This window comes from Sturnira hondurensis, unplaced genomic scaffold, assembly GCF_014824575.4.
Source record: "Sturnira hondurensis isolate 20B ecotype Veracruz unplaced genomic scaffold, ASM1482457v3 Scaffold0024400, whole genome shotgun sequence".
Lineage (NCBI taxonomy): Eukaryota > Metazoa > Chordata > Mammalia > Chiroptera > Phyllostomidae > Sturnira > Sturnira hondurensis.
This window is the reverse complement of record NW_028097031.1, coordinates 891256-914603: the sequence shown is the minus strand read 5'-3', so window position 1 is coordinate 914603 and position 23348 is coordinate 891256. Positions and strand designations below refer to the sequence as shown.

The following is a 23348-nucleotide window of genomic DNA, read 5'->3' as shown; positions in this document are numbered from 1 at the left end:
AGAAGCAAAACATTATCAACACCAAATATTACAAATACATGGACGTTTAGTAATGCTGGGATTTTAGAATAAACACTTGTCTGGGGTCCGCATTGTGCTGTGACCATTTATATCTATCACAGGTGACTGTGTGGTTGTCTTTGAAAGGTGAGCCAAAGGCCTGACCTCGCAATAGGTTTCTGCACTCACAGTCTTGTAAGTGCTTTTACTGGAAAGATTTTTAATGGGAATGCACCTACTGACCATTGATTTCTTACTTGCTTTTAGTCTCTCACTTTATTTAGGAGGAAATATTGCAATGGGTCAGTATTAGGTTTACCAGATGGAATTTAAAACTCTACCTACTGCTATGGTAAGATATATCGGGATGCTAATTGGTGGGACCCACAGAAGTCCTACAAAATGTCTTTCGCATTGGGCTGAAGAGGCTACCCAGACACAGCTGTTCCTAAAGGGATGAGCCCCATGTGTGAAATCGTCTCCATCTCCAAGGCAGAGTAGAAATGCTAAGGACTGTGGGATTGTCACACAGAACTAAAACAAACCCCACCTCCAGGAAGCTTGGGAGGGGAAGTGACACCTGAAGGATCTAGTTGCACACCACGTGTTCCGCGCATTGATGATCTTGGACTGTCTATGTGGATGATACTACCTAAAAGCGGTATCAGTTTTGTCTATCTCTTTTGTATACTTTATCTCTTTTTTCTCCTTATTTTATTGAACTGGTTCCAATAAAGTGTAATTTTACCTTGTTCTTGAGTTCAATAGAATTACTTCTAAGAGTTTCACTGGAAAGTATGGCTTTTACAATGTTATTAGTTGCTACCTTTTACAGGACTAAAGAACTTGCCTTCTAACTTTTATTTGTTAGCTTTTACAGTGAGTCACTATCAAATTTTTCAAAGTCTTAATCGGATATGATCGTACATTTCTCTCAGGTAATCTTTGAATGTGATGAGATTATAGAGATAGATATTTTATAACACCAAATCATTCATGTCCTGCTGGAGACAGTGTATTAGGTAATGTATGTGCACATGTGTGCATATGAGTCTGTGTGTTAACACATGGTTGAATTGAATTTAACATCTTAGTTAAGGTTTTTGTTAAGTGAAATTGTCTAATAATTTGTTTATATGGTTTAGCTATCAAGGTTGCACTGTCTTGCTAAACTGGCTTTTGTAGCTCTCCTTCCTTTTTTTTACCTAGGAAAGAAGTTGCATGCAACAGAAAAATTCTATTCTAGGAATTTTTCCAAAACTTAACCTATAACACCACTTGGTCTTGGCAGCCTAAAAATGGAGAGATTTTTGGCTGCTGATTCAAATCTTATATGTTGTTTTGTCAACTCAGAATTTTTAAACATGTTTATCAATTTTGGTGATTCACACGAAAAATTTTTCAAAGTTATAAACAGAAAGTTGTTTAATATGTTATTTTTTTTAATTCTCTACTACTTTGCCTATGTAACCCATTTTATTCCTAATATTATCTTTCCACTCTTGCAGAGTTTTATCTCTCATTATTTAAGAAAAAAAGTCTTTTGTTTTGTTAACTTTGCTTTGTTAGTTTGTTTTCAAGTTTATTAATTTCTAGTTATCCTTCATCTTATTTTATTATTCCTACATCCACATTTACTCCCAGCTCCACCTTGAGTTGATTGTTTAGCTGACTTACCCTCAGTATTTCTTTTCTTCCAAGAAAAAAATTTGTTAATATTTTACTGTAACATGGTGTAAAGATCCCAGCATTGTTATTACTATTATTTTCTATTTACACCATGAATTATTAAGGTGTGTTTTTCAAGTTTTAAATACATGGAGAATTTTACCACTGTCTTATTATTTATTTTCTTACTGTATATAATTTTAAAGAACTATGTTAAAAAATATAACCTGTAAAATGTTAATATTTCAAGTTTATTGAGATTACTTTTATGATTTAAGCTTCCATCAAGTTGTATATTTTTAAAAAATATATTGATTAGTTTTAGTAATGCACGTGTTTCTAGAAAACTCAATTTCATCTAGGTTTTCAAATGTATAAACATAAAATATGTTTCATGTGTGCTCTACAAATATCTATGTGCATTTATTAGCTCAGAGTCACCAATTGTATCACTAAGCAATTTATGTTGGTAATTATTTTTATCACTGATTCTGTGAGATTCTCATCAGTTATAATGACTACAAAGTTTTAATTAATTCTCTGTTATTCTGTCCAATTTTGCTTAACATATTTCCAGGTTTTGCTGTTAGGTCCATGAAGGTCTGTAGTGATTATGTCTTCTTGATGGATTGCTTTATTTATGCACTAAAATTCTCCATCTTTGTTCTTTTTAGTGTTTTTCATATTAAATTTGACTTTTTTCTGATATTAATATTGCTCTCTAGCTTTTTAAAAATTAGCATCTCAAAGTATGGTCCAGGAGTCCCTGAGGGTCCCTGAAATGCTTTCAGAGATTCTTCAAAAGCGATCTGCTTCCTTAGTAACACTGAGATGTTCTTTGTCTTTTTCATCTCGTCTTGTGAGTAACAGCGGAGTTTTCTGAAGGCCGTGTGATATGTGATATGACGACAGCTTGCATGTAGACACAGATATGCGAATCCAGCCGTCCTCTACTAACCAGATAGTAAACATGTGCAAAAGTACAAATGAATGCAACTCTTTACAGTAATTTGGCTTTTGTTTTTGGAAAATGTAGTCATTTTTTTAAAAAATGGATTTATTATTGTCAGAGTCCCAGACAAATTGGACCCAAAGAGGAATATACCAATACACATCATAATTAAATTGCCGAAGATTAAACATAAGGAGGGAATCTTAAAAGCAGCAAGAGAAGAGAGTTACCAACAACAGAGTTCCCATAAGACTGTCAGTTGATTTCTCAAAAGAAACCTCACAGAAAAGAAGAGGCTGGAAGGAAATATTCAATGAAAAGCAAGGACTTATATCCAAGATCACTCTATGTCGCAAAGCTATCATTTAGAATAGAAGGGCAGATAAAGTGCTTCCCGGATAAGGTCAAGTTAAAGGAGTTCATCATCACCAAGCCCTTATTATGTTAAAGTGACTTAAGAGAAAGAAGATGATCAAAATTATGAACAATAAAATGACAACAAACTCACACCTATCAACAACTGAACATAAAAAAACAAAAACAAACTAAGCAAAAAACTAGGACAGAATCACAGAAATGGAGATCACATGAAGGGATGTCAGTGGGAAGCGGGAGAAGGGAGAATGGGGAAAAAGGTACAGGGAACAAGAAGCATAATTGGTAGGCACAATATAGACAGGGGGATGCTAAGAACAGTATAGGAAATAGAGAAGCCAACGAACTTACATGTATGACCCATGGACATGAACTAAGGAGGGGAATGCTGGAGGGAATGAGGGTACCAGGAAGAGAGGAATAAATGGGAGAAAAAAGAATGGGAGAACTGTAATAGCACCATCAATTAAATATACTTTTAAAAAGGTACATCTTTTAATTTTTCTGTTCCAAGTTTAATAAGGTCAATATCAGTGGGTGTAACCCATATAATAAAAGCACTTTTGAGTTCTCAGTAATTTTTAAGATTGTAAACAGTTCTGAGAGCAAAGCAATCCAGAACCTCTGCTTTATTTCAAACATCTTAATGTTTCCATATTGTGTCTTCATGGATTCATTCTTAGAAACAGCATGTAGCTATAAAAAATTGTTTTAATTCAATCCATCTTCTGGTTAATGACTTGAATAAATTATAAGTATTTTGATTATTGATGCATTTCAGCTTATTTTTCCAGCCTATGCTGTATTTTTCATATATCACTCCTTTTCCTCAACATTTTACTTTTTTCCTAGAACCTACAAAATTAACCACATTTTCCTCTACCGATCTATTTCTGAATAGATTGTCATTCACATTTTTAATATAGAAAATTAATAATATATTTCTTTTTAAAAACCAGTGTCCTTATTTTTAAGTTAAAGAAGTGTGGAGAATTTTGCACTGTGTTCATAGTTAGCATATTCAAGCTGCCCCCCCCCCATTCTTCCCAACACACATATTTAGCACTCTTAGATCTTTGCTGCGAGAGGTGAAATTTTTAAGATATAATCATTATATCCCTTATATCCCTTTTCAGAAGTCATATGTTTTCCAATGACAGTTTTTTGCCTCTATGGTACCTGCTGTTAAGATAATAAAATTTTCACCCCTGACGCCTTTAGTGGCCTCATATTTTCTATACAAACAAATAAACAAACAAAAAACCCTACATGAATTTAGTCTAATGGTTAAGTCTAATATTGAATCAGGGTCAATCTGCTATACTCCTATTCAAAACACACACTTACACTGAACTGGGTTACAGGACGTTGCCTAGTCATCTTCCATCATTTACCATCTCTGAGTCTGCGTCTATTCTCTGCTTATGCCTGAATTCCCCACTCAGGCCTCATATTTCTGGAACCAACTGGAACCACGACCTGGTTCAAATGTCCCTCCTTCCTCAAAGTCTTCCCTGAGAAGCCCAGATGGAAGCAATTCCTAGTATTGGAATTGCTCAAGTATTTTGTATCATTCAAAATGCAGATACCTTATGCTGCATTGATTCATTGTTCTTTGAGGTTGTATACCATTTTCCCAATTATATTATAAGCTCTTTTAGGGCACACATTATTTAACTCATCTTTGAATCTCCCACATCGCTAAATACAGGATTATTCTGAAACATTATGGAAATTAATAATTTTCAGGAATATCACAGTCAAAACCAACCAGCATAGAATGAAGCTATCGCTTTTTGGTACAGGGAGAGTATTCTTGGTGCATGGCGGATACCCTGGGCTTGGGAACATTGGGAATTGTTCTTCCGTGGGCGGAGGAGAGCAGGATTTCAGTTGGAGGGAGGTCTCCTACATCCGTGCTTTGCATTTACTTAACAAGCAACAGAAAGCGTTTATTTTTTACTAGTTTATTTATTTATTTTTAGAAAGAGTGGGAGAGAAACATCTACTGGTTGTCTCTCCTACATACTCTGACTGGGACCAAACCTGCAACCCAGGCTTGCGTCCTGACCAAGAATCGAATTGGCAACCTTGAGCTTTGTAGGATAGGCCCCAACCAACCGAGCTGCACCGATCAGGGTCAGAAAGAGTTTCCTTAGCTACCGACATGCCTCCCTCTCTCCTGCCATCATCAAATTAATTTAAGGTCCTACTATAAAAAGCCGAGGAAATCACCACCTACTAGGTTTCTCTAAGCAACATTAGTCCATGGGCACTGTTTCTAGAGCATTTTTATACATTTTCTAATAATACTACATGCTCTTTGACCAAAACCCACAATACATGTCAAAAAAAAGAAAGAAATGTAGATTACTGAAATACACAGTATGCCTGCCTTACCCAGGATGACATTTGCTAGCAACTGAGTTTCTTTGATCCCGATTCCCTCCATTTTCACAGAGACATGCGCTACCATCTAAACTGCAGAATGTATCTGTGTATGTAAAATATAACTTATCAACAGTTTCCATAGCCCACTTTTCCAAATATATAAGTCATCTGCTCTCTTCAGTTTAGCTCAGCAAAAACTTATCAAGCCCCCACCATTTTCCCGAAACTGTCTGAGGCAATATATATGTGAAGATGAATTAAACCCACTCCCTGGACACTCCCAGGACTTTGGAGGCAGATGAGGAAACAAACCACCAAATGGAAAATGTCAATACCATGCGCTGAGATCCCCCCACTAAGAGGTTCTACGACGCATATTGGTTGCGAGAAAGGCTCCCGTGATGAGCTCACCCTTGGCTGGATCTTTGAAGGTACGTGTAAGTGAAGCAGATGCTTGTCGGTAATGCATTTCAGAAAGAGGTATAAGGTGCTGTTCCATGGTCGGCCTTTTAGAAATACTCCAAGGCGAACTACGAACGAGCTGTAGGGAATGCCAGGGACTGGGGCCAGCTGGTTAGGTGGCCAGCTGATCTTGTTCTGGATGATGATAAGCAGAGTTACGTCTGCGCGCTCCCAAACGAGGCTGCATGGGAAGACCAGCAGCCAGCAGACCTAGCAGATTCACTTGAATACCTATGTAGCACTGGAGCCGAATTCATCATCCTCCCAGAAACTCACCTTGAGCATTTCAAAGGCTCTGAAAAGTCCTGGAGCCAAGAAGCTGGCTCCATGTTGGCCTAGCATTTCCCAGGCTTATTTGGCTTCGAATCACTTTTTCACAGGATAACTGGTAACATCCCATGTGACCGAAGCGTTTAACAAAACCTAGCTTGGGCAACATTGCATGTAAGCAGTAGAACAGCTCCTGGGCTCGTCACTCTGTTACATATGCATTAATGAGTCTGAACTTTCCTTGGCATTCAGTAGGGGACCATCAACATGGTTCCAGCATGAACAGGGTTTGATGGGAGCCGCGACTCAGGAACGGAACACCACGATGATGTAAGGAGGGGTTGGAGGGGAGGCAGGCGGGAGGCTGGAACACAACTGAGGAGAATTCATTCTTGGAACAGCTCGAAATATAAAACTATAAACATATGTTTTGGAAATGTTTTTAGATTGAATAAATTCTATGCTAATATGCTAAAGAAAAATCTTTGAAAATCCGTAACAGATGCCAGCGAGAGCTCTACCCACTTTATCATCAATTAGCGTGGGCTGGAGTCCTCCGGGGGCACTAGGAAGTACAGACCGTAACAACCAAAGACCAAGTGCAACAGGTTTGCCTTGTCCTCAACCTGGAGAACAGACATGATCAAGATAGAGCGATAAATTTCGGGTGGATGCAATTACTGTAGCCAGTCAGTACTCAACTATTTATTAAGCGCCCACAGGGCACACAGGACTTTACAAGGTTCTTGTGAACATTGATAAATTTGTTAATAATAGAGAGATTCTTCTACCATGATAATATGTCATTGGCACTGTCCCCCCCATATGTGCACAGGGGGACAGCGGCCACCCATGAGCAGCCATGGAACCATTGTGCGCAGTGTCCAGGAGAAAAAAACAAAACAAACAACACACAAACCCAGCCCTTTTAAACATTCCATCATTGGGAAGAGTATGGAACTAGATAATTTACAAAGTTTTAACAATGTCTGTATATTATTAGGTAAAAATCTTGGGATAACTCTGAAAGCCTGGTGCCCAAGAAATTCCAGGACCTAGAATTCTAGAACCAGCATCTAGAATTAGGCTAATAGGTCATAGACAACTCTAATATTCACTTGGTCACTTAGAAAATACGTATCAAACAAAAATATGTGTCTGGCACTGAACAAAGCATTGAGGATACAGCCGTGAACAAAGTTTTCTAAAATCATTGCCCTTGTGGAGGTTGAATTCTGTTAATGAAGACAGATCTTAAAGAAATAAGAATAGCTATAGATAGGAATGTGAACAGAGATTAAAAATATACACATAGATATCAGTGTGATGAATATACTGGAGAGAAATAGTCAAAGTGAAAAAAATAAGGGCTTTCCAAAAAGTTGGGAGAACTTGAGAAAAAAAATATTTCGGGCAGAAGAAATAGCAGGTGCAGAGGCTTTGAGGCAAGACAGCCATCTGTGGCTGGATTAGAATGAAAAAGAGAAAGGGTGATAGAAATTAGGTAAAAACAATAAGATGTGGATAATTTAGGGGCAATGCAATGAGCATGACAGACCCAGCAGAGGGTTTTGAGTCGAAGCTGACATGTTTTAAAGGATTGCCATGGCTGCTGTATTAGGAAAAGACTGGAGAGTGGGCCGGCAGGCAGAAGTAGGCGACCCTGCCGGGCTTTCCCAGTAAGGCAAGTGAGAAAGGGTGGAGACTTGGATGTAGGAGGTAATCATGAAAAAGTGGTCCAATTTAGAATACATTTTGATGGTAATACAGTTTGCTGGCAGAGAAACCCGGGATGACTTAGTCTTTGGCTCGAGCAACTGGACAAATACAATTGCCATCTAATGAGTTGTGGAAGGCTGTAGGTGGAAGTAGGTTTGGGGATGAAAAATGGGAATTCAGTTTTGGGCACATTAAGTATGAAATGTTTATTCAGCATCCCATTGGAGACTTTGAGTAGGCAGTTGCATATGGGCTTGGAGATCCGAAAGGGGTCCTAGGCTGGGGACAGAGCATTAGGAATGGATGATCTCAGTGAGAGAGAGCACAGACAAAGAAAGGACCTAGGGCTGAGCCCTAGGACACACCAGTATTTGTAAGTCAGGGAAACAGTGAGAAGCTAATAAGGCAGACAGAGAAAAAAACAGCCAATTAAGTAAGAAAACCAGGAGAGTGCAGTATCCAGAAAGCCAAGTAAAGACATTATTTCAAGAGAGATGAAATTTTCATTTTGTGTCAAAAGCTGCTGGTAGATCAAGATAAATAGAACTGAGTATTGACTACTGCATTTAGAAACACCAAGAAAATTAATGACTTTGACAAAGTTTTAGGGGAGAGCTAGAGACAAACCTATTGAAGTAAGTTTAATAAAGAAATTGGAGGTAAATCTAAATAACTCCTTCAAGGGGTTTTCCTGTATAAAGAAGAAGAAAAATGAGACGATAGCTTTCAAGGCGGGACCTCAAGAGAGAAACTGGAGAAATTTCTCAATGAGATAGATTACACTATATTCTATATTGATGAATCCAGTTCAGAGGGAAAAAATGATTACATGAGAGGGAGAGAGAATTTCCAGAGCTACACCTTAAAGCAGGCTATAAAAATAGCATTTAGTGCCCAAATAAAGAGGTTGAACTTTCTAGGAGTAAGGACCGTTTCTCTTTCCTAGTATAAAAAAAAGGCACCCAGGTGTAGCTATACAGACAGATGCGTATGGGGGAGAGAGCTCTTCTCATTGCTTCTACACCATGTACAGGAAATAAGAAGAAAGGTGATCAACTGAAGGTGAAGTAGGGGAAGACACGTCACTGGAAGAGGGACTGTGCTGAAGATGCTGTTTGGGTATCTGAGTACAGAGGACTGATCTCCTAAAGGGGCAAGTAAACACACAATTGTCAAGCAGCTCTGAGGCCCTACTTGAGACTAATGGTCTTTAAGGTAAGACCACTAGCATGACTTTGCATTTTTCTTCAGTCAAGTTGAGCTGTAGAAAGGCTTAAAAGGAACGTGAAGAGTTTAAGTTAGCCAGTGCCCAGCTTTTGGAAGGCCAGTACAGTGTAAGAAAATAAGACAAAGCTCGAGGACTTTAAGGATAGATTCGAGAGAGTGCTTATTGATGGACCATGGGATTTCGGACAGGTATGAATGGACACCAAAAAGTGATGTGAGTAATGAAAAAGACAGAGTCAGGGAATCAAATGGATTGTAGTCCCAGTGGGATCAAAAATTCATTAAAATTTGAGTACCAGAGGGAGAAAAATTGCAAAGTACTGGATGATAAGGATGAATAGGATGATCAAAACTGATATGAGGGTGAATTAGCATCTTTCAATAAGCCAGTCAGTGAAAGACAAGTACCATATGTTCTCACCTCTAAGAGGAATCTAATGAGCAAAATAAATGAGCAAATGAAAAGGAACCACAGGCATGGAAACGTGGAGCAGACTGAAAGTGACCAGAGGGGATGTGGGAGGGGGATAACTGGGAAAAGGGGAAGGGACTAGATAAATAACATGTATGAATGACCCATGACATGGACAGCAGTTTGGGAACTGACTATCGGAGCCAGGGGTGGGATGGGTAGAGGAGAACAAAGGGGGAAAAATAGGACAACTGTGATAGAATAACAGTGAAAAATGATTTCATAAAAAACAATGGCAAGATTTCAGGGCTTTAAGACCATGGCGAGAAGAGAAGAGAAGACAATTAGTAGAGAGAAGGTCAAAGAGTTGAAGAGCCAGGATATTTAAAGAACATGATGTAAGTAAGCGTGCATTGCAAATTATATAGACTTTTTTTCCAGGAGTTGAAAAGAGAAGAAAATTAATACTAAGAATCTTTGGAACAAAACAGAGGTTGATGGAGTAGGACAATAGAAATTTCAAGGTGAGAATATTTGACGCTAATCATAATTTTAGGTATCCAGTGAGTTGTAGAGCAGCTTTGAACAAATTTTAACATATATGTGGATCACTCAAGGTTGTTATTAAAATCAAGAAAATGATTTAATTGGTTTGGAGTAAGAGCTAAGATTCTGCAACTGTAGTGCAAAAAGGGGAATAAGTGAGAGAGAGTGAGAATAAAGAGAGAGCGAAAAGAGAAAGAGAAAGTGTGGATCAAGATTTCAATTTAAAGAGAACCAAATAGTCTCCAAGAAAACTCTTAACTTCCTGTTTCCTTCCTTTGAGGTTTTCCTTTCTCCTCAAATGCACGGGAACAAGTTAGACGCTCATTCAAATGCGAACAGAGGAAAAGAAAGCATCCAAAGAACAAAAACTCAGCTAGGAGATAGTTACCAGTGATGCCTTGTCTGTAACTAGATATTATGAATATATGTCTTAAAAGCAGTGATTTTCACACTAATATTTTACTTTAGAAATAAAGCCAGAAAGGAAAAGCATAATCTGCTTCCCAGAAGGAGTCTCCAATGTCCTTTGCTTGCATTTTAAAGAGAGTCCCTGATAAAAAGCCTCATTGCCTTTCATTCGTTTGTTTTAAGAAAATAGGCCTCGAGGGATTGGGGGCAGATGTGGTTTGTGACGATTAAGAAGAAATGATTCTGATACAAACTAAAATCGATTTTCTAGAGGATCAGTAATTCGGTATATAGCACAGGTATTCAAAATAAATACACAAGTCATTCCACCTGCTACAGTTCTGGGGCAGGCCACTCCCCAAGGCATCGACTCAATAGGAAGGAAGATGATCCTATTAACCTGGGACTTGCTTCTGTTATGGTCAATGAAAGCCACAGGCTTGGACCCTGGCTAATACTCTTTAGCTGCCTCTGCTCCCTCTTCTCCTAGGAGGAGAAGAATCAGAGAAAAGTAGGGTTAAATCTTAATGAAAAATTGTAAGTCTTAGAGATTATGAATTGGATTGATGATTTTTTCTTTCCTGAAGGACAACATGCAGATTAAAGAGCTTTTAACTGTTCTTGATGCAATCAAAAGGTTATGGTCCTCTGCTAAAAACTCAGTTTTAGCCACAGTTTACGTAAGTTGTTCGCATTACTCACTCAGTAATGATGCACTTGGCCCCGCTGTTTGTGGTCTGGTTCTCATTTGTTTGGTATTACATTCCAAGACTGCAATGACTCAGAAATGTTCCTTATTTTTTACAGTAAGAAGAAATCGCATGCTTTGCCTAAAACAGCTTGTTTAATCACTTGTCTGTGGTCTTCCCACAATCTATGCAAACAGGTGTATGTAAGTGAAGACTTCCACATCCTGAGTTAGAAGGACCAAAATATCTACACAGAAGACTTCTGAGGTTAGCGTCTTACATTCACACAACACTAATGGTGTGAACAATGAGAACTAAAAAGGGCTCCCGATGGCTTACTGGGTTCAAATTCTAAAAATAGCAGAGCACTGGCTGGGTGGCGCAGTCAGTTGGAATGTCATCCCACACACCAAAAGGCTGCAGATCTCACTCCCGGTACGGGCACATACCTGGCTTGTGGATTCGATCCCCGCTCGGGGCATGATGTCAGGCCACCAATGGCTGTTTCTCCCTCACATCAGTCTCTCTCTCATTCCCTTCCTCTTCCTCGAAAATCAATCAACAAAACCAACAAAGATATCCTCGGGCGAGAATTGTTAAAAAGATAAAATAGAAACCGATTTTAAAAAGCAGAGCCTAGCAGCCATTTCTGCACAGGGGCCTCTCACACAAACTGCATTCGTAGAGAACCCTGCACTGAACTACTGGGTTGGCCAAAAAGTTACATTTTTTCCCATAAAATAAAAGACACATTTTTCTTTTTCACCAATGATGTTACTAATTTGGATATTTTGAGTATGTCGGCTCTCTCCCTCTATTGGCGTCTAGTGGGTAGAGGCCAGGGTGCTGCTAAACATCTTCCAATGCATAAGACAGCCCCACCGCAAAGAATAATTGGCTAAAATGTCTATAGTACCAAGAAACTGTGCACGCACACCCCTGTGACAAGTTCAGTCAGACACAGCACTTTCTCCATATATGAATGTTTCAGTTGTGCTTTTACCTTTCTTGAAATAAAGCATATTATACCAAAAAATGTCACACATTTTCTTCCATCTTCAGTATTAAAATGGCTACACAAAAATGTACCAATTTTGATAAATATTTTTAAATGCACTTTGATACAACAGCTGTTACAATACGATCTAACAAAATTGTTTCAAATGAAGTTAAAGACAGCTAAGCACCACGAGAGCCATCATATGGAAACAGCATAATGTAGTTTTTGGCCAACCCAGTACTTGCCCCTGCACTGAGCTGCCTGCCTGCAGGTAGTGCCTGCCGTCTGAGCCAGCCTTTCTAAAGGAGTTCCTGGAATCCTACTTCAGCCAATAGGATGGAGACTTGCTCTGTCCCATCAGAGCTGTGTAGCTCTGACCAGAGAATCTTCATTCTAACCAATCGGGACAGTGTCTTTAGGACCAATCAAACTGCATGTGTTTGGCATCCTCATTTGCATAAGGATGAACCAGTGAGGAACCAGAGGCAGGGACATTTGGTCCAGGTAAGCCAGCTCCCCTGGTGAGACAGCACACTGAGGACTGTCCCCTTGGCTAGAAGCACCAAAGATGTCCTGCCAGGGCAGGGTTGCCTTACTGAAGAGGGTCCAGGCCCCTGGGCAGCCTCACGGCAGTGCCGTGTCCACACATCACAACCGAGCCGTTCCATGGCCACGCTGCTCTCACAGCCATGCTGTGTCCCTGCTTGCACTGAACACGGTTCTCTTCTTCACCACACCCCAAACCGGGGCTTCCTCTGGGTAGTAAGCTGGTGCCAACCACAATCAGATGACAACAGAAAATGTAAACCCTTTGCAATACTTGGAATGGTTATTTACCCTTATCGGAGCATAGCTGTAGAGTAGCAAGTATGCTTTTCAGAATATAGGAAAACATTCCAAGATAAACAATTATCAAAGATTTATGAAATCTTTATCTAGCATGTATGAGGGAATGCAAAAGTTGTTCTCAAATCTATTTAAAGTGATGCAATATGAAGAGGTGAGAATTTTGAGAATTTTGACATATGCTGACATGAAAGATACAAGTGGGGGAAATAGGTAAAAAATAATGTTTTTTTCTGCACGCTATAAAACTTTGATGCTCTCAGAAAATAGACTGACTGACTGTCTTTGAGCCTTCAGATCCCTGAAGACATCTAAGCAGAAATAGGGTGAAGAGTAAGAGAGAGAGAGAGAGAGATGAGGAATTAGTCTCAAATATGTTTCCTGCAAACCCAGCTGTCTTGGATTCTAGGAGGAGTTAATAGGTGTTCATGAAATTAAGAACAAAAAGTAATCTCTCGAGATTTAAATTTTCTCTTTGTTTATCCACCATAACCTCTTGGGTTGCCGGATTTCTTCTCCTTCTCCCCTAGTAATTTATAGCTCCCCCTGCCACCAACCCAGCCACAGGATGTGAGCCCCATCAGAAAAAAATAAGGGACATCTTTGGCTTAAGGTATTCTCTTTCAAAGAAGCATGTTTAAATGAGTATTTCCTTATAACATGCCAAACATAAATAAGGATAACTATCAAGGGGCTTATAGCAGAATTAATTCACTATAGAAAAGAACTGTCACTCAGCAAGGTCCTAAGGAAGTAAAATACAGAGTTTGAGCATTTTGATCACAGAAGGAAATTTGGAGGGAAAAAGTATTAAGAACCTGAGTGGCAAGAGGTGCCTGGGGTGACAGACTTCACCTGACATTTGTCCTTACCCGCCCCCACCCCGCCCAGCCCCAAGCATGGCCCTGCCAAGGATGTTCAGAAATTACCCGAGAAAAACTTGAGGGAAGTGAGTTTCTGGGACTGATAATAGTCTAAGTAAGCCAATTAGAGGTCAAAACAAAGGAATCCAGTGCCATTCTCTTAATTACCTGGAATTTCTTTAATTTAAAGAGGGCTGCTCTAAATCTGAAAAGAATACCTTGAACAGCTCTACTTTTATATTCAATGTCCACATCAAGTCGGCTATTTGATATAAGACAAGTTTTCTTGCTCTCCTGGCTCACTCAGAGTTAAATTTTTAAGAAGTCTGAGCTACAAAGGGAAAGTGAGAAAGTAGCAGTAATTCATTGCACTAAAGCAATAGTTTCTGTCTCTGAGGAGCAACGGCGGCAGCACAACCTCCAGGTGCATCACAGTCTTGACTATTTGCCACATTGTAGCTGAGAGATTCTTTCTCATATTTCTGTGGTGCCAGGATTTCGAGCTATGGCGTCTTCCCCTGCTGTAGAAGAGAAAGTTCTATCTACCCCCACAAGGAAAATCATTTAGATAGGACGAAGGATGTCAATGAGTATTGCATTTACTCATCACCTCAGACTCCAAGACTTGCCACACTGCCCTTGAATTAGATAATGAACTTTTAAGGATTTCTGATTTAATTTCTCCGAGGCTCAGTTGGCTCTTCTATAAATGAAGGCTATGCATTACGTAATCCAAAAATCACGTCCAGCCTAACATTTTATTGTTCCATTCCCACAAGTCCAATTATTGCAACCCTATTATCTTCTAGGCATCGAAAAACCAACATTTGAGCATCTTTCTCCCCCCTGTAAATCAGCAATGATCCAGGTGGTCCACACCCTCTTCTGAAAGAACAGACAGGATGATATATTCCAGTTTGGGGCTGCTTTCAGCCTTCTGTGGGTTCCTGAGACTTTTTTTTTTTTGGTGTGTGTAACTCAGCTGAGACTGTGTTCAAGTGTGTGTGTTCTTTATTGTGAAAGTTATCAAGATCTACGCATTTAACTCATCCAGTTGCAGGAGGTCATTTTTGCCTGTCTCCACGCTGGCGTGTCTCTGCCTCACACGGAGTCGCTGGCTGCCCCGAGGATGAGATCACGCTCAGAAGGAGATACAAGTAGCCTTCTTAACACCATCATTTTTTAAGTGCTTTCCACTTCTTTTGATAACAGGATAGTACATGTCTACATTTTACCACTGAGTGCTTTTAAGCAGTTTTTTACATCTTGACAGCTGCATCTATATCTTGCTCCTACAGCACTGGCTGATCAACCAGAGTGTAACAAAATATTAAAAGTCACTGGACCTGGAATTGAGGCATCTCAGTCTTCGCTGGATAATCTTTGGAAAGTATTCAGAGTCTCTGAGCTTCAGTTTCCCTGTCTTGAATGGGATTACGTCAGTAGCTCAGCACTTACTCTTGAGGCCTCTTCCTCTTCATGAAAAACCTTTTAATGCTCCTCATCTTGAGACTGATCCCTGAAGCGTTTCCACTTATGCTTGATGGACACATAGACATGTGAACTATATGAGTAAATGAAGATGTAATTATTGAACTTCAGAGTCAGATGATTTCACAGCAACTGTACAATCCAATTCTTATATTTTATGGATAAAATCACAAGATCCAGAGAAAATAAGTGCCTTCATACCTAGTTGGAACTGGGACCTGGGTCTCAACCTCCAGTGTCTTTTAAGTTCTGAGGCCAATGTTACTGTCTCTATGGCCCGTCAGCATCTTGGTCTCCTGCTTCCTGTATTCTATCCAGGGGCAGAAAATTAAGAAATATCCTTTTGCCCCGGCTGGTGTAGCTCAGTGGATTGAGCTCGGGCCTGTGAACCACATGATCGCGGTTCGATTCCCAGTCAGGGCACATGCCTGAGTTGCAGGCTAGTTCCCAGCAGAGGACACATGAGAGGCAACCATACATTGATGTTTCTCTCCTTCTCTCCTTCCCTTCCCCTCTAAAGATAAATAAAATCTTTAAAAAAAAAGAGATATCCTTTTATCTAGCATAGTTGTCAATTCCCATCTCCACCACCTCCTAATTTGGGGACTTGGGTCAGGGGAGAGGGTACATTGTGAAACATAAACCCGGATGATGGAATAGGAGAAAGAAATTACATCAACGTCCTGGACATCAGAGGTAAATGAAAGGTAGAGCCAATTTCCTCTAAGGTTCTACCCAGCACCTAGTGTCGAAAAGCCTTGAGATTGCATTAGAGAGAGCCCATGGTATAGACCCTTAACAGAACAGAGAGAGCCTTCCCTTCAAGGAAGGCCACCTGGGGAGAGTTCTGTTACGAAGGGAACAGTCTTGCAGACTTAGAACCCAAATTTCTACAACTTTTCGACACCAGGGATTGAACTAAGCACTGTGGATACAAAGAAAGAACCACAGACCCAAGCCTTAGGGCCTCGCTGTCTAGTGAGATGGGCCAAGGAGTCCATGACGACAATGCAGAACGCTGCATTTTGCAGGGTGTAAAAGGCCTAGATATTTAAAAAAATAGAGGGTGACCCTCGACCTGTGTCTTCTCAGCTGAGGAGAAGTTGGAGAAAAGAGTGTTCCAGGAAGAGGGGTCAGCATTTGGGAGAGCTGGGTATCACTAACCAGCCTGAGTCCCTGGGGGTTCTCACTGGTCCCCAGGCCAGTGGGGGCAGGAGGATAACCACAGTAGGCCACCGAGAGTCCCCGAGGGCTTTCAGGCTGAGCAGGGCCAGGATGGTGTTTCAGAAAAACTGCTTTGATGGTTGTCCTGAGGAGGAGGTGGGTGGGGACCACAAGAGTGAGGGGTCAACAGGGAGCTGCATAGTCAGCTGGAAGCAAGAACCAGTGAGAAAGCCGGCATCGCGGTCAGCTGAGAATCAACGCGTGCGCACTGCGGAGAAAGAGGTCAACACACAATATCCAGCAGGAAGTACTGGTGGAGCAGAAAAAGAGGAAACGGAGAGTGTTCTTTTAAATGTGTAGTGTTACTGACCTCAGGCACCCTAAGAACAGCACATGTGCTTAGATTTAAACAAAGTAGGCAGGCAGTCACAGTGCATTTACGCCCAACACACCAAAAATGCGCTCCTGAAGTCCGTCCTCTGGGTCAGGCGCTACATCTATTTATAAGCACATCCTCCCAACACTGTCTGTTGAGGAGGTCACAGTGGGTCCTTAATAAATTTCAGTTCATTAGCTGTCACGGGCAAGCCTGGTTTCAGGCGTTCGAGAATCAAACCCAGGACAGAAAGTCTGAATGAGGAGTCGGCTCAGGGCGGGGGTGGTCCCAAGACAGAGCGGTTTGGGATTCACAGTCAGGGTTTTGAGCAGCCAAAATCAAGACCGAGCTCCACCCCGAGCTCCACCCGGGAAATGGCTGGGGGGAGGGGCAGGAGGAAAAGGGAAGTAGGGGGCGCTTCAGGGGAGAGGTGCAGCCCACCCCAGCGTTCTTCAGCCTTGTGTCCCCGTTGCTGACCCGTGTGGCTGGGCAGAGAAAGGTCAAGCCAGCGCTGACATCGGTGACAGGAGGGCGCACACCAGGCTCTAATTTTAGGTGTGCAGACACCCCAGGAGAGATCAATGGGCAGACAGGGACGGGGATGACCCTGTTAGACATCTAGGTGAGATTGCCCAGACCCGCCTTGCCTTCCTTGGAGACCATTAGTTCGAACCAAGCCCGACGCTGGACAGGCCACAGGACCCAAGCCCCTCGGTCAATGAAGAAATCTGCTGCAGGGAACCGCATCTGCTAAAATCAACCTCAACAACGCCTTGGTTTATTTCTTTTTAAGAACCATTAAACTGCAAAGAATGACATAGATCGGCCAACCTGTAGTTTTGCCAACCCAGACATTTCAGTGAAGAATCGCCTCTACTCTCCTGCAGAGAAAAGGCTGGGACACCCAGTGGCAGTGGTCCAGAGGCGCCTGCCACCCTCCCACAGGATCGGAGGGCGCGACTCCCGTTTAGCGAGATCAGGGTCAAGGTCAGGCTCCGGGTGGGCGGCATCGCTGGCCTGAGGCAAACAGAATTGTTCTTTTCCCACGTCCAAGTTTTCTGCCAGTTGAACACGCTCCAGTTGGTTATTGAATTCAGGTGTGCCTGCACTGACCACCTTCCACCCCGCTAACTCCCCCTTTCCTGAGAGTGTGCAGTGATTTCTGAAGCTTCTGGCAGCAACAACTTTTTCTTTCTGAGAAGTACTTGTAAACTCCCTGCATGTTTCTGGTGCATTAGCAGGTGGCCTGGCCGGCCAAGAAGGAGCTCAGAGTGTCGGATTCTCCCCAGGGTCGACCTGGGTCCCCGCTGGGCATTGCAGAACCACACAGGAAGTGGAATGTTCACGCAGGGCCGACAGGCCCGTGGGTGGCAAAGCTGCACCCAGACGCCTCACGTGTGGCCGGAAGGGAGCACAGCGTAGCGATAAGATGCCTTCTTTAAAACTGTGTTTACCATTCACAGAGAATCCCCAAAACCACATCCAATCGCTTCTTCTAGGCTTCTTCCTCTGTGTTGCCTAAACTGAGGAAGGCCCACGCCTACTCAGCAAACATTTGCTGGATGTTCTGAGCTGGAACCCGGCCCTAAGGAAGGGTAGCAGACGAAAGCCGGAGAAAGACAATTACCGATGCATGATGTCGTCAGGGGCTGGAAAAGCCTCCAATTATTTACTCGACCACATGATAAAAGTCACAGGAGTTGTGTTTCCTTAAACAACCTGTTGGCGGTCACCGCGAAGTGCCCATTTGGCTGCTAGGTGCACTGAAGGTTAGATAAGACAGCAAGAACCCCTGTGGGACACTCCAGTCCTTCTGCTACCAAAGCAGGATCCCAGAGAGAGCGACAGTAAGAAAGATTCCAGAGGATCTGTGAGCGCTTCTCAGAAGCAGAGATGTGATTTAAAAACCCACGTGTGGGAAGAGAGGTGCCTGTGGAGATCAGTTCCTGGGGGAAGGATGTGGAGGGAAGGACCTTAGCCTGCGGTTTGCAATCAAGATGCCGTTCTAGGCTTTTCTCTTCTATCGCTGCTCGGATTGGTTCGCTAACCCCCGTCATGAACTACGTGAATCACAATGGTCTATGAACTCTGGTGGTCACAGCAAAGCGACAGCGTGGGGTGGGGGGGAGTAGCAATTCTCACATTATTAAGCTGCAAGGAAATCTATCTAACTTGCCTGTGTCACAGTTCCCTCGTCTGTGAAAATGAGTCATGTGGACTAAGCCCCTTTCCGATTCTGGAAATACACCACCTTCTGACCTGGACCTCGGCTGGAGCAGTTTGGGTACCAGTCTAAAGCCGCATGTCAATGGTCAGTTAATGGGCAGCATCCTGGTAGCTAGGTTGGGACTAATGAAGTCTGCTCTGTCTTATGAGAAGACCACAATGAAAGGAATCTGTCCAGCACTAAGTACATTTACTCTGTCCTACAAATCCACCAACTGGGGGAAGAACAGCGCACATAAATATTTTCAGACCACGGAGAGTGCCACACGATTTAATGGTCAGGAATGTCTGCCGTGAGACAGGGCAAAGGCACCGAGGAGGCAGGGACGCTCATGCGCATTCGAAGAGGATTATTTGCTGTATTGGGAGGTCACCAGTGGCTTCTTTTAAATGCTTAGCTGCTCTGATTTGGTTGAACCTTCTCCAGTTGATACACTTAGATACACATACATTTTTGTTCAAACACTGTTTTGTTTGTTCCAGATACAACCACTAAGGGAACAGCATCTGGCAGACGTGCAAGTAGATGCTGGTCACACGAAGAGGAGAAGACGGATCTGTTCCTGGGCTGGCACAGTTTACGTTCTGGGTGGCACACTGACAAACGCCAATGATGATATTCGAAAGTGAGACACGATAATGAGAACAAGTAAGAGCAAACCACTTTGGAAGGCCCGGAAGTCAGGCTTGGTAGCCCTGCCTTTGTGAGGACAACAGATGCCCTGAGGCTTCAAGAAGAGTTGGGTTCAGAACGACGCACATAAATGTTTTCGTTGGGTTCAGGTCTGACCTTCCCCAGAAGGAAGTGTTTCCCTGGGTGGAGCGCACAGGGGTCGAGGGAAGGTTCTGAGACGGGAGCGGCGTGTGCGAAGGCACGGGGCAGGGGGCGTTCATCAGAGGGGCTGCTCCCACGTGACTGCACCACACCCCAGAAACGGCCATGGCGGGAGGGAGAGATGACGATGAGAAGTGAAGCAAGCCCCAGAAACGATCCCTGGAAGCCCAGTCTTCCGTGTTGAGGCCTTACTCACAGTGACCGAGACGTGGAGACAACCAAGTGTCCCCCGGATGGATGATTGCTGGGTCTTGAGAATACCCTGCAAAGCGAAGTAAGTCGCTCCCATGTAGGATATAAAACTGAAAGCTACAAATGAACAAACAAACAAAAACTCGTAGACACGGACCACAGCGTGGCGGTGACCAGAGGGGGAGGGATGGTGAAGGGGCCAGACATGTGGTGACGGACAGAGATGTGACTCTGGGTGGCGGGCGCACAGTGCGATACACAGACGATGCCGTGTACAACTGTACACTCGAGACCTATCTGATCTTGCTAACCAATGTCATCTCCATAAGTTTAATTTGAAAAATCAAATTAAATTTGAAGAGTACAGCCGACTTTATCTTAGATAATGCTAAAGGCGGTCAATGTTACCCAAGGGCAGTCAGGAGCTACCAAAACAGATAGCATTTATCCACAATGGAACTGTCAGTGTAAAAAAAAAAAAGAAGGTCCCCTGGAATTTAGGTGTCCAATTATTGTAAGTTTTATGAAATGGGGTGGAAGACTACAGGAGCCACGACACTAAATGGATTTGATGATGATAATTCACCTGGATCATAGCTGCAGTTTGGCGCCACCTCGTGGCCACTGTCTATTGGGTTTAAATACCCACGGGGAAGATCCTGGTTCCTGTGGAGGCCAGGACATCGAGGACTTGGTCAGTGATTCCAGTGTGACAATGATCACTGCTTCCTTGACTCGGTTTCCTTGAACAGGAGCACACCAGGAGTGTGGTTTCTTGCAATACCTACCCTGTCTTCTCTTCGCCATTCTTGGCTCTTCTTTCCTACCCCAGAGTGTATTTACTTTATCCTTACAAACCAACTAATCCTGGGGAGGGCAACCCACACGGATATTTTCAGACCACTGACAGCGTAACACAATGTAACACGCAGACACAGCAAAGGCACTGAAGACTCAGGGTTTGGGGGTATCAACTAGAGGACAGGAGCCAATCACCAGTGCCTTTGTGTTAGTGGGTTTATTGGTCTTGAAATTTATGTAACAATGTTGTGGCAAGAGTACTGAGGAGTGCCTAAGGATGTCCTGTTCATTGCACTGAGTGGGATCAGCGCTAATCGGTGTGAGAAGGGGTTTTTTGAAACGTATGAAATGGCAAGCTTCCAATACCTATACCAAGTCACGCAATTGTGGAGAATAAAAGGATCTATGAGATCCTCTTAAGCTATATTTGCAAATATGAATATTTAATGCATGCGTAAAAGGTTCGGGCCCCTTTGCTTATGCTGCGCTGTGCATGTACGGTAAGCCCCCATTGAGGAGACGACTACGTTGTTGCCTTTCTTGAGGTATTTTCAAATTTCAGTGAGTCAGATAGGTTTGAAAAATTGAGTCATCGCCAAAATCTTTTGTGTCTTCTTAGCAAGTGAGAGGCAATGGAAGGCAGGGAGATCAGAGACCATCACATACTAACACAGTATAAGAATCAACCCAAACTTCTAAAGATGCTTTAAATATAAATGATGTTCCTGATGCTTTAAATATTCTGGTTCACTTTTTACCAAGAAGGAAAAAAAAGGGCACATCCCTTCAAATTTTGTGGAATCTACCCAAACCACAAATTAGAAGTATCAAACTACAGTCTAATAACAAACCGAGAAAACAAACAAATGGATGACGACAAAAACTAGGCAAACGAGAAACAAACAGAATAGTTCTAGGGCTTCTATCTCAAATTGTATCCCTAAGTGAAGAAACTTCAAGAGGTGACTTCCAGACCATCAAAATATCTGAATACTCGAGCACTTTCTTGAATAGTTAGTAACTTCTTTGTTACTAACAATAGATAATTTAAGCCTGTGGGCAACATCCTCACTCAGTATTTCCTCAAAAAGATATTAGAGCGAAATGAAAACCAGTACTTAATCGGCAAAATATTACTGTCGTCTGCATCAGTCAGAGTCCAAGATGCATAATTTTTAAAATAAATTATGGAAAATATACATAAAGAGAAAGTATGTGAGCAAATTTTGGATGGGGCAAATTACTCCAACTCCTTCCCATTTTATTCTAGGAAGTTCACTGAATGAATAGCTCTCTCTGTGGGCAGAGTGAAGCCCTTACACTACAGTAACCAGAAGAGTAACTGTCATAGTGACCTATGAGACGACGTGGGTGGCCACAGTTAGACCCTGCACTGGCAGCTTTGTCAAGAAAGTGACATTTATCTCTGTTTCAGTTCAAAAACTCTCCCTCCGTCCCTGCAGCAAATGCCATGGGTGCCAACGACAGTGGATGGAAAACACCCGGACCAGACTTGCCCGACCCCCAGAACACGCTTGCACTTCTCGTGCTGCGTGAAAGTATCGTCTCTTCCCTGGCAGCCCCACTATGCCGTGAGCTCCCTGAGGACAAGAAGGACGTCTTATTCACCTTTGCATTCCCAGGTCTGGGCGCAGTGCCTAATACATCACAGGTGTGTAATAAATGCCCGGGCAGTGCGCTCATACCAATCATGTACAGAAGAGGAAAGGGAGAAGACCAGCTAGATGGTGGGAAGAGCGGCTGCCGACAATACGGTAAATTGGAGCAATGGAACTGAGCCACGCCTCGCTCTGCTTGGGCCGGAACCAACGGCCATGCCCAGGCAGGCGCTGCTTTGGACCTGGAATTTCACGGAGAAAGAAACAACGTGGTACAAAGGCGGAAGGCAGGAGAGAGGCTCAGGGAAGAGACAAGTGATCTAGTCAGCTCTCGGTGACGAGATAACGACTCGAAAAAGAGTTTTCAAATTTGCAGTGAGTGTAATAAAAACATCACGGTTGTGTTTATATGGTTATTAAACTAAAATTAATCAATCAACTTTAGGTACCATCAATGTATGATCACCATAAATAGGTATAAACTATGGCACAATAATTGGTTCCTTATTCACTTTAGTATTTTGTCAAATTTCAGGGGAAATATTTTTGAAGTTACCAAATTGGTATTTGTTTATCTCGCAGTTCTTAGTTACCAGGCTTAGTTCACAAATTCCAACTCTTTTAAAAAATCAACTACATCTTCAGAAAACACAAATGGTTCAACATTAAAGAGATTCAAAACAGTAGAGAAATCAAAACTGATTTATACAAATAATTTCTGCTGAACTTTATTAAGATAAATCTCATTTTTTACTAGTCATGACTTTTATCAAAACAACTAATCATTTCAATATGAGTTGCTCCGGTTTACGAAGG

The 23348-nt window shown here is 42.2% G+C and overlaps 1 long non-coding RNA gene across 1 annotated transcript; it reads left to right on the top strand.

The window, feature by feature from the left end:
- Nucleotides 1-11953: 11953 nt before the first annotated feature.
- On the top strand, nucleotides 11954-19755 carry LOC118981669 (uncharacterized). The gene is made up of 3 exons (XR_005065389.1): nucleotides 11954-12044; nucleotides 12887-12889; nucleotides 19742-19755. It is a non-coding gene; the product is annotated as an uncharacterized LOC118981669 (long non-coding RNA).
- The last annotated feature ends 3593 nt before the right edge of the window (nucleotides 19756-23348 follow it).